The sequence below is a fragment of the Peromyscus leucopus genome, chromosome 4 (assembly GCF_004664715.2).
Source record: "Peromyscus leucopus breed LL Stock chromosome 4, UCI_PerLeu_2.1, whole genome shotgun sequence".
NCBI lineage: Eukaryota > Metazoa > Chordata > Mammalia > Rodentia > Cricetidae > Peromyscus > Peromyscus leucopus.
The window spans coordinates 58,909,268-58,922,792 of NC_051066.1; the positions used below are offsets into that span (position 1 = coordinate 58,909,268).

The 13,525-nt window shown below is 34.2% G+C and overlaps 1 protein-coding gene across 1 annotated transcript in view; it reads left to right on the plus strand.

Moving 5' to 3' along the window:
- The window catches only part of Znf804a (zinc finger protein 804A), a 196,677-nt gene that overhangs the window by 121,448 nt on the left and 61,704 nt on the right, over positions 1–13,525 (plus strand).

Sequence of the window (13,525 nt, forward strand, 5' to 3'; positions counted from 1 at the left end):
TGCTGAATGCGTAGCAAGAGAGATCCAACTTGCTTTAGCATTCAACTACTTACATTCATGGTCCATTAAAAGAAACTAATCCTTGGCACATGTCCATTTCATATTGAGATTGTATTGTAATATGTGAAGATATATCTCAGTTGTGGTCAGCAATATCCAGAGCTCTTTTGCTGAAATGGATGTAGGGAAGAACATAGAATTTCCTTGACCTACTGATGATTCCAGCTCATTAGCAGAAAGGATTGATTCTCTGTTCTTGTTCACTTTGTAATTTTGATTCATTCCATGGATAATTCTTGTTACAGAAAGACACCTAATAGTTTTTCTATGACCCAAACTGTAATAATTACATCCTTCCTTCACCATTCACATAATAACCAACAGAACCCATTGAAGTACCACCTAAGAAATCTTGGTTACTTATAGATGGTAATTTATCAGGAGAGAATATTGTCCTTCGGTAGCTCAGTTTACATAAAGAAGGTGCCTATGGATGATTTCTGCATCTTAAATTGTTTACATGGCTACTGACTTACCTTCAGCCCATTCTGATATTTTCTTCTTTGCTAGCATCAAGTATCCAAGATGCTCACAGTGTATCATTTTGAGGTCTTTGATTTTCTCTATATCCCACACCAGGCCTCCTATACCAAGTCTCAGAATAACTACTAAATTAATTTTTCACGTATTCAAAGATGACTAACTCCTTAAAAAATAGTAACAACAACAACAAAACAGATGAACAAGAATGGTACAACCATTAAGAAAAAAATAAGGCCAATATTTTAATTTGTTCCTTCTTAATCTAAAGTTTCACCTATATTCAAATATCCCATTAGTTCTTATTTTTTAAATGATTTCAGAAAATGTGTTTATTTGTGTGTTTATCATATATATATATATATATATATATATATATATATATTCCTTTAGGCATTTTATCTCTTCATTTTTCCTTCCTACAAGAATTATTGTGTTTAAATGAACCACATGTCATTTTTTTGTCAACATGACACTAGATAGAGTCATTTGCGAAGGAAACTTATTTGAGAAAATGTCTTCAGAAGATTGATTGGCCTGCAGGCGTGTCTGGGGGCTACTGTCTTCATTAATGATCAATGTGGGAGGCTTCATTCCAATGTGAGTGGAGCTACAATCAGGATAGTGGTCCTAGGGTGTAAAAGAAAAGCAAAATGAACAAGTCAGATGGGGCAAGGATGTCAGGGACAAGGACAGAATCTCTAGTTAGTGGAAAAATACAGACCCCCATAAAACAGGGAACTAGAACATCTTACGGTCAAGTTGCCTAGCTACAGGACATTGAATCAGAGCCCTTGGCCTTTTCACTCTTTCAACATCCTGCATAAACATCCTACACAAACATCCTGTTAGCTTGGCCCACCCTATGCAGATAACAGCTTCCTGCTCCCCCCACCCTGCAGGAACTATATAAACCCTCCTGGAGAAAAGTAAAGTTGTACCTTGATCAGAATCTTGTCTTGGTGGTATTCCTTTTGTGTCTCCTGTCCCTATCATTCCATCCTTAGGGTGGACAAGAACCCATTGAAGCCCTGCTGGCCAGGGCACAAACCAGTTACTGACATCCATCCATAGTTTCTGCTTCACTTCCTGCTTCCAGGTTCCTGCCTTGAATTTCTGCCCTGACCTCCCTCAGTGTTGGACTATGACCTGAGAATTTTAAGCTAAAATAAAGTTGTTGTTCCAAGTTGCTTTGGGTCATTGTATTAATCCCAACAATAGATACTGAAACTGACACAGAAATTGGTACCAGGACTGGAGTATTGCTGTGACAGACTTGACCATATGTTTAAGGGAGGAATGAACTTAGTAATAAAAAAGGTGCTGAATGCTCAGAGCTCACTGGGTTGTACCATGGGAACTTGGAAAATAAGAGTGCTGACAGCAATGCAGATAATGGAGTCCTGGCTTCTGAAGTTTTAGAATGAGACTCCTCCATGGCTATTTGCATGACATTTTGCATTAAGAGTATGTTGTTCTAATCAGCTGGGATTATGAAGAAGCCACCATCACTGAGCCAAAAATCCTCTGGGAAGTATTTCTTCAGGGTTAGCACACAGAAGCTTGGTTGGTCCATAGGCATCCAAGCTTGTACCATGAGCAAGCAGCCAAACTTTAGTAATGTATAAGTGTCCTGGGAGGTATTGATTCTGAAATAATGAAGGGGTTAGGGAGAACAGCTAATGTTTCATAAGGTGAGAGACAAGGAGAGGCCATTGCTGAAGGTACAGCCTCAGTTGCAAAGGAAGCCTCAGTGTTAAAGGGATCATGGAGTAAAGTTGAGACTTAGCATCACCAGGCAGGGACAGAGTCCCTGAGGAAAGCTAAAGATGTGCTGTTGATGAAGGTTCATGACAATTGCAGTAGAGACTTCAGTGTTTATGGAAACACCATCTCATGGGATGACAAGGACAGCAACAGCTATGGCATAGAGCTTGACTGAGCTGTGAGATACCCTATGTGTGAGATGGATAGAGGGCCAGAGTGCTAAGGCTGCTTTAGCCCTTAGGGTCCCAGAGATCATAAGTACCAGATGTCTTAAACTGAGATTTACGCTGCTCACCTTGGGTTTTGCTTTGATTTGAATGCAACTGTGTCATAACGCTTTATTCTTGTAATAGAAAAATTAACTTGTTTTTGTTTTTACAGGAACCCACAGTTATGAGACCTTGAATATTTCAGAGAAATTTTGAGCATTTAAATTGACTCGGAATCATTTAAAGAGTCTTTTTAAATGTTTAAAAGTAGACCACTTAAAGTTATTTAGGTTACAAATTGTGATTCAGTTATTGATTTGAGATCTTGGTGATAAAGAGTAAAGGGACAATGTGCTTGTGTGTCACATTGACAGGGGTCACTTGTCCTGATTGTTTGGGGTGCTTGTTTCTATCAACTAAAGGAGAGAGAATCACAGAATACTATTTATTGCTTTTATTGTACCTGTAACTTTTCAGAACACTGTTTAATCACAGGTTGGGGGAAACTGAGTCAAATAAAAGTGAATAGAGATGGAGAAGTCAGAAATTTAACTTTACAATAATCAAGGCAACTCTGGGGCAAGGTGTGTGTGACTCGGGAGCCACTTTTGCTGACTGAATTGGGACCACAGACAATGTTTGATTGGTTAGTTTGTTGTCACTTTGTTTTAGAGAAATGATGTCTTCCTTAGTTTCTCCCACAATCCAGAGTCCTAGCTCTAATGCCCTCTGGGAAGGTCTTAAAAGTTCAGCAGTGCATTTAGTGATCAAGGACTACAGAGAGGAAGCAATGAAGAAGCTGAAACTGTAAGGACGTTTGCAGCTCTGTCCGCCACTTACAGCTATTGTCAAAGCAGATTCTTTGAGAGAGTTGGCGATCTGATTCTGAAACAGAGCACCCATGCCTGTTCAGATTCACAGTACTGGTTCCAGAGTTCTTTGTCTATTTTGAGAGGGAAGTCTAGGGACTAGCCTTTACTTTCAGTGGCTGAGGCTACACTAGGATGGCCTTGGGATGTACCCATGCTCACAGGTGAAGCAGTCCATCACTTCCCTAAGCTTGAAATTTGGAGGAGAATGCTATAGACTAGAAGAAAGGTTCAAAGTTACCCCCAATTTTTTCTTTCTTTGGGAACATATTGTGTTTTACTGTAAATTTTTCTCTCTTAAGGCAAATATTGTCACCCAATTTTCTGTGAAAAAAAGTTAAGTTTGTTTTTAGTTTCTTAGCTAACCATATGTAGCAAATATCTGTTTCAATATGATCCATCTGATTTTTACATTGTGGGAGCAATAATGCATACATAACTTCAGAAAAGGGATAATTACAGACCTGCATCCATAGTGCAAAAACTTGAATTTAGAAATTAATGTAGGTCTTTTCAAAAAATTTATTTTTACAAAAATTAAGCCACTAGAGAGAAAGGTTTTATGACATATTGATTATGCTCATCACTCTGCCTGATTTTACTATCATTGCTTTTATATTTGTACTTTACACACACACACACACACACACACAAATGTATTTGAACATGAACATTTTTATTTGTCTCTGAGTCAATATAATTTTTGGACAATACATTCACTGAGTAACTATAGCTGAAAATTTTTCTGTGTCACAGGACAAATCTCTCTCACCTGCCAGTCCTGCAGTTACTTGGACCCAATTAAACACACAGAGATTTATATTAATTAAAACTGTTTGGCCATTAGCACAGGCTAACCACTCACTAGCTCTTACACTTAAACTCAGCCCATTTCTCTTAATCTAAATCCTGGCGTGTGTTCTGTGGCTTTACCTGTGTGCCGTTACATGCTGCCCCCAGACGGCTGGCTAGTGTCTCCTCACTCAGCATTCTGCTTTCCAGAATTCTCCTCTCTGCTTGCCCTACCTATACTTCCTGCCTGGCTACTGGCCAATCAGCATTTTATTTATCAACCAATCAGAGCAACACATATTCATAGCATACTGAAGGACATCCACAGCAAGTAGCTATATTAGGTTTCTACTTCAATGACTAAAGACTCTCAAGTAAGGTTAAGTGACCATTTATTTTCCTTACCTTCTATTCAACTAGTTATTTATTTAGATCAACAAATGTAATTATTGACCAGTCAAATAATATAAATATTTGAAACATGAATTTGCATAAATTAATAGTAATTTATTTTAAAAAATAAAAGAAATCTGAGTCTGAGTACTCTGATTATTTTAAGTGTTCTTCAGAGCAATTAATATAATGAAGTACTAATGAATCCAATCACATATTTAAATAATCTGGAGTACCCTGAATGACAACCATTTTCTAACTATTATTATCACTTTTTTCATTCACAACATTTGTTCTCATGATATTACCATGAAAATATAATTATAATTGATCAACATTACTGAAATGTGAGTGCTAGCATACAACAACTTCACATGAAAGCAATCTTTGCTTACTCTGAGCATCAGAAAGTCTACATGTTACTTGAGTTATAAAATAAGTACATCAAGCACGCCCCTTTGAGACAGTAACGCTTTAACTCCTCACAGTTCCTAATTAGAGAAGTCCAAAACCAATGTGTTTTCAAACCCATGTTCCTCAAGACTCCTTAAGAGTGCATTTCCCTGCCTCCTTTATCTTCTGATAGTTCCAAGTATTCACATGGTTTAGGGATGTCTGTTCTCATGTGGCTTTCTATTTTGCAGGTGTCTCTTTTACTATGTTTCTCTAATAAGAACATGTGCTCCTCTATTAATATTTAGGAGCTAACCAGTCTACTATGATTATCATGCACTTTGTTTGACTAAACAAGGTCATGTTCAGAGTTCCAGGTAGACAGATCTCTTCAAAGGAATACCATCACACAATGGTGTGGAACCTCTTGTGCATATACATATTTGAAATGATTATTTTTATGCTTAAACTCTTTCTGTACCACAACCTGAACTTGGTCTCAGAATGATTTTTGGATGAGGGCTATCAACTTAAAATATGCCCCTCAGAGCTATTAAGAGATAGTTTATTCTGTATTTAAATGAGTGATCATTGTCTAGTCAGAGAATGGCCATTCAGATTGTCTTTAATTCCATGAACCAATGTGGAGAAGGTTTCCTGAAATTTATAGTTATACAACAAAAGAAAGTATTAAGTAAGACATTTTTCCAATATATTGGTGAGAGTGTAAGGTAGGTGGATCTCAGCAAAACAGAGAAATCTCTGTTATAGGTTTCCTATGCTCTTTAATGACATTATTATTATAATATGGATTGGTAGAAACTAATGTTCTTCTAAGTTGCTATATTTCAAAAGTTTATCTGATAGTCAAATGAATGCTAGGTCAGACACTTGGACAAACAATAAGTGGCTGTGAAGGAACCTACTGCCCAAGAATATTTGGCTCTGGACAAGAAACTGAAATCTCCATAAACAGGAAATTATGCTTGAGAACATCTTGTATTGGTTGAAAGTCCCCAGTAAGGAGCCATTGAGATTGGGATGATGAGCAAGATTTTTTTCCAAGTAGTATAAAGTTATTAGGTGTAATAATAAAACTAACATTATTAGGAATGGTATCAAATGCCATATTCCATCTGCACAATTATATACTTAAGCCAATTGTTTATATAAAACTATAAGCCTATACTGTCTCCTAACCTATTGTACAATACCTAAGTTCTAGTAATATTGCTGACAGTAATTTTCTGAAGGAAGATATTTAATTAACTTTTAGGATTATTTATATCTCAAATTAAAATACACATTAAATTTACTATATTTTTATTTTAAGATAACACCAGTTTCATTATTTTCATGAAATGTTGCTGAATTAGTAAATGTTATGAAAAAGAGATATTTGATAAATTTTATTCTTAATAAAGAGGACATTGAGATATGAATAATCTTATCACAAATATTATCTATGATCTTTTCAACTCAGCATTCATTTTACATTGAACAACTTTACATGGGTATATTAAATGCACATATAAGATCTAACTCATAAATAGAGAAAACATGTAACGTTTTTTCTAATCACATTTCTGTTCTTGTAGTGTAACAATATAGTGCTAGAAAATAAAATTGTGGGACACAAAACTCAGGTGTCAACTTGTCAACCATGTTACATTTAAGGTAGTTATTAAAACCATTATGCTATCAACTTGTGAGGTTTAGATGCACCAAATATAGAAACCTGGGTTAATTGCTCACAATTTTATTTTGAGTGAAAGGAAGAAGGGAGAAAGGGTAGATGAAGCTATATGTTTGAAAGATTTGCACAAAGGACCTTTTTTAAAGAGCAAAATGCAATGAAGAACACAATTCTCAGCATGAAGAATTGATAAATGGAGATTCTTTCATTGAACTTAGATTTCTTTTTTTTCCAAAAAGTTACGGGAAAAACACCTGTCTTATCAAATAAAGCTTGACAAAAAGCTGAGAGAGAGAGAAAAAAGAGTATTATAAGAAAGTTACAAGAAGCCCAACTTGACAGTTCATAATAATACCACTTTTTGAAATTAAACAGAACAAGTTTCACAGTTTTTATTTGTTTCCATCTGTTTGAATGATGGGATGATGATCAAAATTGTTTCTGTGGAGTATAACCTGTGTTGTTCATAATTAAGTTTTCAATATAACAATGTAGCTTTGGAAAAACACTTATTAAACAACTCAATTTTCTAGCTACTCCTTTGGCCTTGAATATCTATATAAAGATCAATAGTACTTAATGAGAAAGAACAGAAAAATGACATGAGCTTAGTATTAGATTTGAAATCCACGTATTGAAGTGGATTTTCAAACTTGCACATACAGTAAAAGTAAGGTAATATATGAACTTTATCCAATGTAGATACTTACTGACATAATACTGTCAATATGAAATGATCACTTATTTGTATATAGAATTATATATAATTTATTGTTTGAGAATTTCATGCATTCATATAAAGTACTTTGATCACATCCTCCCCCATTCCATCTTCTCCATTTCCCCACACACATCTTTTCCTACTCAATATCATGTGGTCTTTTTGGAAACCCACTGAGTCTGCTTAGTGATGCCTGTATGTGCATGAGTGTATCTACTGGAGCATGGGTAGCCTCTCAGGAGCTGCATCACTGAAGAAAACTTACTTTCCCTTCCCCAGCAGCCATCAACTGCCAATAGCTCTTCAGATGGGCTGTTTGGCTATTGTGCAGATCTTGTGCATATAATCACAGCTGCTATTGGTTCATGTGTGCAACAGCCCTGTTATTCCTGGAAAATATTGTTTCACTGACATTGTCGGTTAATTCTGACTCTTATTCTCTGCATGGTATCCATTTGTACGTTTCTGTATTAATTGCCATATAAACAAGAAGTTTCTCTGATGAAGGTTGAGAGATTCATTAACAACATAACAACATAAGGGGCAGTTCATTACTGTATCTATTTAATTGAATGACAGCAGTAGTTTGTCCCTGAAAAACTGTGACCTTGTCAGACATGGGCTTAGGGTCCAGTTAAGGGTTCCAAATAAGGGTTTGATCTTGGAAGACCAGATCTACTAAGAAAACGGTTGAGAACTACCATAAATTTATGCTACTATCACACCAGTGGTAACAGGTAGATAAGATGACTGATTACTTCCCTCCTTCTTAGTAGCACGCATAGCACTTTCCAGCATTATGAATGTTAACTGGGATGAGGCTTCCATATTGCTACCAGCGTGGTTTCTCCATATCTTGTTACTCAAGTATGTAGTGTTTTCAGTAATATGGTGTCATCATCAAGTTTTGGGGTGTATCCAAGACAATGGTAAAGCCTGATATGTTTGGAGGAGTCTAAAATTATGAAAAATTAATATGTATGAATATATATTAAACATATAAAATATACCATCAATTCTTTTCATTTTATATCTACTATATATCATTATATAATACATTTTATATTAATATATATATTATATTTTATAATCATGCAAATAATTTTCTACTTGTTCTTTGAGAACTAAAATTATTGTACAAATAATATTATTTGATTTTTTTTATTTTAGTTACCTTGGAGATTAGAATATTTAGTGCACAGATTGTCACAAAAATGATGCTAAACAATTAGTTTTTCTAGTAAAGACACAATTTATTCATTCAAATTCTGTCTAAAAGTACCTTATTTATTCTTTTCAAAAGTAAAATTCTAATAATTTATTCTCTTGTATGCTATTTGTAAGAAATAATGTGATTCATCATGATATTTTACATATGAATATGACATGGTTTGATCTTATTTACTCTGATATTTACCTTTGTTTTAAAGGAATGTACTGTCAGGCAGAATTGTGAATTTCATTTATTAATAACATGATGCAAAATTGATTTCAGCATTCAGATTTAGAACATGTACTTGTGAAATTTTATACTATATTACATTTATTTTCTAAATCATTCTAATAGGTTACATTTTAATTACATTTTCAAATACTCTCATTTTTTGCACAACTACAATGTTATGATCAAGAAGGCACCTAGTATTTTATATTTAAAACTTTTATAGTAGACAGAAATGGGAAACCAACACAGTAAAGACTGGTTAAGAATAAGTTTAAAAATTCCCATCTGGTTGTCATAAAATGTTTACCAAGTGCAATGCAATAATGTCTTTTAATGTTAAAGATATTATATTACAAATTTATACTGCTAATTTATATTTATTTTATTTTATTTATTTATTTATATTGTCTTAGCACATGACATTATCATAGACAGTTTTCTTTCTCTGAGACAAATGAAACAAACAATGATGTAGATGTAACCAACTGTCTTACTAAATAAGAAACACAGAACCAATGTAAAAGAGAAAGCCAAGAGGTCAGAGCTCAGAGCTAAAATCTTACCCTTCCTCCTGCGGTGCTTCTAGCTCTCTGAAAGAGAGCTACTTCCTGTTTGTATGTCTTTAAATAGTCTTTCTGTTCTGTCTTCTCATTGGTTGTAAAACCAAACATATGACTGCCTCGTCACTGCCTGTAAGTACAGTCCGCCAGGTCTTAAAGGCGTATGTCTCCAATGCTGGCTGTATCCCTGAACACACAGATATCTATGGGATTAAAGACGTGTGCCACAACCGCTGCGCTCTTTCTATGGCTCTAATAGCTCTGACCCCAGGAAACTTTATTTATTAACATACAATTAAAATCACATTTCAGTACAAATAGAATACCACCATACAATATAACAAAAATTTTTGAGCAGGAATCTCACTATCCATCTACTAACTCAGAAAACACAGTTGAAGTATTCTTCAATCATCAAGGTCATACTCATTTGGTAGTTTCGGCCATGCCAATAAGTCACTTGTAGATAATCCAATAGTACTCTTAAAAAACATGCTTGAACTTAATATATATGCTATGTGAGTCATAGGAATACAGTCAATACATTATTATTAGTTTATAATATGTAATTAGTAATGTGTCCATATGATTATGTAAATATTCACTTACATGTATTTTTTACATAAACTGTATAAACTATTATTATATTGATTCTTTAAAAGTGTCTCATATTGTATATTATAAGAGAAAATGTATGATATAAACACTAAAACTCTAATACCTCATTAAATATAAACATTCTGCCTTACTATAACTCTCCAATTACATGCCCAATGAGTCAAAAGATCAAAATGAATTAAAGTCATTAATTCACAATGAATTTAGTATTTAGAGCATATTTTAACTTTAACAAATATTTATTTCTTTTCACTGTAGATCAAGCTTGCAAAAATTATCACAAGACCATATCTAACCTGCCAAATAATTTTATAAAGATTTATTGAAACACAGTCATCCCCATTAGTCTATATATTTACGTGATTGCCTTTTTAAAATTATTAGTAGTTCTCATTTGAGAAGTTAAATAATACATTGTCTGCCAATTCCACTTTTTAAAGATCTTTGGAAAGATTTTTCTAGTCCCTGCTATAGTTGATAATCATATCTGACCATAAGAATTGCTTAATATTAGTTATTAGTTACTCAAGATAAAATTATATGTTTATGCTGTCTCCTCCACTAAGGTACATGATTTTCTACATAATCACATACTCACTAAAACACACAAAAAAGCATATTGTCTGCAGCTTTTATATTTAACAATCAATATGAAAGTCATAGTTGATCATTATCATTATTACTCTCTAAAACTGGAAATGTTATTATTGCCATAAAATCAATCAATTATAATGAAACATATCTATGTTTCTATGCCAAATTTCTGTGAAATTTTTATTAAATGACAAATATTACTCACACTAGCTCATAGTTCATTTTCTCATGTAGTGCTATGTTAGAGACTTTAAGAACTGACTGAAAATAAGATACTAGGGGTGAATTTCTCAGTGATGGGCACTGAAGTCTCACAGATTTGCAGTACAAAGTCTGTGTACACACTTTCAGATGTTTCTCTCTGGGGGTATCACAAAATATAAGTGGCTACTTATGTAAACAATTAAATGGTAGGATGCAGCCAAGCCCACCCATCAGGTCTGAGAGATAAAAATACTTACAAGGAAAATAAAATTGTCCAGCTCTCCTGTATACCAATAGCGTGTTCTCCCTTCCTTTGTATTATCTGTAGCTTCCAGAGGAATCAACTTTCTAAATTGTTCACAGTTTAAAAAAAGCCAGTTAATTCAAAGTATTGCATAACTAATTCTAGATAATAGTCATTTATGTTCCTTTTTATTTGAACTGATCTATGCTATTATGAGGTTTAATATGTTTTTCTAAATACTAACACATAACAGCTTCTTTTCCTTTCTTTCTGTTTTGCCATTCACAGATCATAATTGATACATCGTTATTCATGAGTTGCTGATATTAAGAATCAATTCTGCATAGAAATTGAGCCTCCACTTAACAATAAAGATTTAACAAAATGGCTTCAGGACATTGGCTTGGTGTCTTTGTGAGACTCCTAACAGTGGGAGCATGTGTATCTCTGATGATTATACTTGCTCTTGAGATTCTTCTCCTCTTATTGGCTTACCTTGTCCAGCCTCAATATGAGGACTTTCACCTTTTCTTACTGTATCTTGTTTGATCCTGTTTGGCTGTCATCTCTTGGAGGCCTGCTCTTTTCTGGAGAGGAAACAGGGGGGAAATGGATCTGGGGGAGAGAGAATATGTGGTGGATCTAGGAGAAATGGAAGGAGGGGAAACTGGTGGGGAAGTAATTGCATCAGAGAAGACCCTCTTTTAAAAAAAAAAAAAACAGAAAGAAAGAAAGAAAAAAATGAAACATGCTTCAAAGTATGACAGATTGTTTGAATATAGAACTAACACTGTGAAAGGCTATTATTCCCTTAAAAGAGATAAAAATACTATTGTCCCTTTTCAGAAAAAGCACTAGATCTTGGACCACCTCAATACTCTATGATTTAAGTCACACAGAGCATGACAAATGCATTAATAAAGTGCTCATACCTTGGAGGTAACCAACAGCTTTCTAATTGGACTTAAGACCCACTGAACAAGATGGTAACAATGTCTGGTGCTGGAAAGCTACTACTTAGAACTAGCAAAATATACTTGTTATAGGAGAATCTGCAACCATTTATTTACTAAACTAGCATAATACCTAACAATAAACTATAAACATTTGTCATTATATACACAAATGTAGTCTTCACCCCTCATCCATGATAAGTTTCTTTGCAACAGATGGAGACCACTACAGAAAACCACAACCAATGACAATGCCAAGTAGTGGAGCCCAGTTGCAATGGAAACACCCACAAAACACTTCCACACCTAAGGCACATGGAACTTTGTAGGAAAGAGGGTGAGAAGGACCAAAGAGTTTGCTGTGAAATGGTGTTTCCTACTAACAACAGAAGCTGCACAGAGAATTTCACCAACATGACTGCCCAAATGTGAGCCAAACAAGGATGACACTAAAGGACAAGCCAAAGTGTATGGAGAAAAGTCCATGAGGCTTCAGTCCTAACACAAAGAATTATAGACTGCTGAGGAATTCCAGGAACAGGAGAGGTGATTTTCCACAGAGAAGAACACAGCAATTGATGTCCAATGCCTAATGGTCAGTTCTGAAAACATATATACAAGTGATTGTATTTGGAGCTACTGTTGTGAAGAATTACAGTTTCTCTTACTCAGAAAACTATACACAGCATTTATATGTCTGTTTGTTATTTTCAGGATTAATAAGTACAAAAGTGAAAAATAAACCCAATAACCAATGACTTGTCTAAAATGAGGCACACATACTTAAGTAAACCAATTCTATATCTTCAATAATATAGCATATTATTTGCCAAAATAAGTATTTAATTATCTTTTACTGTGAGGTAAATAGTTACATGGAACATCTACATATGTGAAAGTTAGCAATAACTGGAATAATCAGAAGGACCATAATTGTTGAATTTTGCTATTTTACTATTTCCATTTTAACCAGAACACTATCAAGTCACAAATTTTAGTATTATGTTTTCAAATACAGGGTATGAGATGGGTACTATGTATATATGTGTATGTATACATACATAATACATATATATATATACATACATACATACATATATATGGTTGATTAATTTGAAGAATTAAGTATTTTAATATAAAGATAATTAAGGTGATACTCATTTCTGAATGATGAGATAAAATATTTGAGCTGAAAACTGAGAATCTGAATGGAAAACAGGATGTTTAAGTAGGATTATTTGAGAATCTGAGTGACTTGTGAATGATTATGCCAACACTGAATTCTGTCTAATTGTTTATCTGTTTAGATTGTAAAAAATACATAGCAGAAGGAATTAATGGGCCAATCAAAGGTGTTTTAAGATTTCTTCCATTGTGATAGAGCTAAATTTAGGAAGAGAGTGGGAATATGTAGTTTCACTTCACCATACATTCATCCATTCACGATTTCGTTCACACTTCTACCAATTTTGGGGTAGGGGTTTTTGTTGCTGTTGTTTTTAAGTAAGATTTGGTTGGGACACCTCTA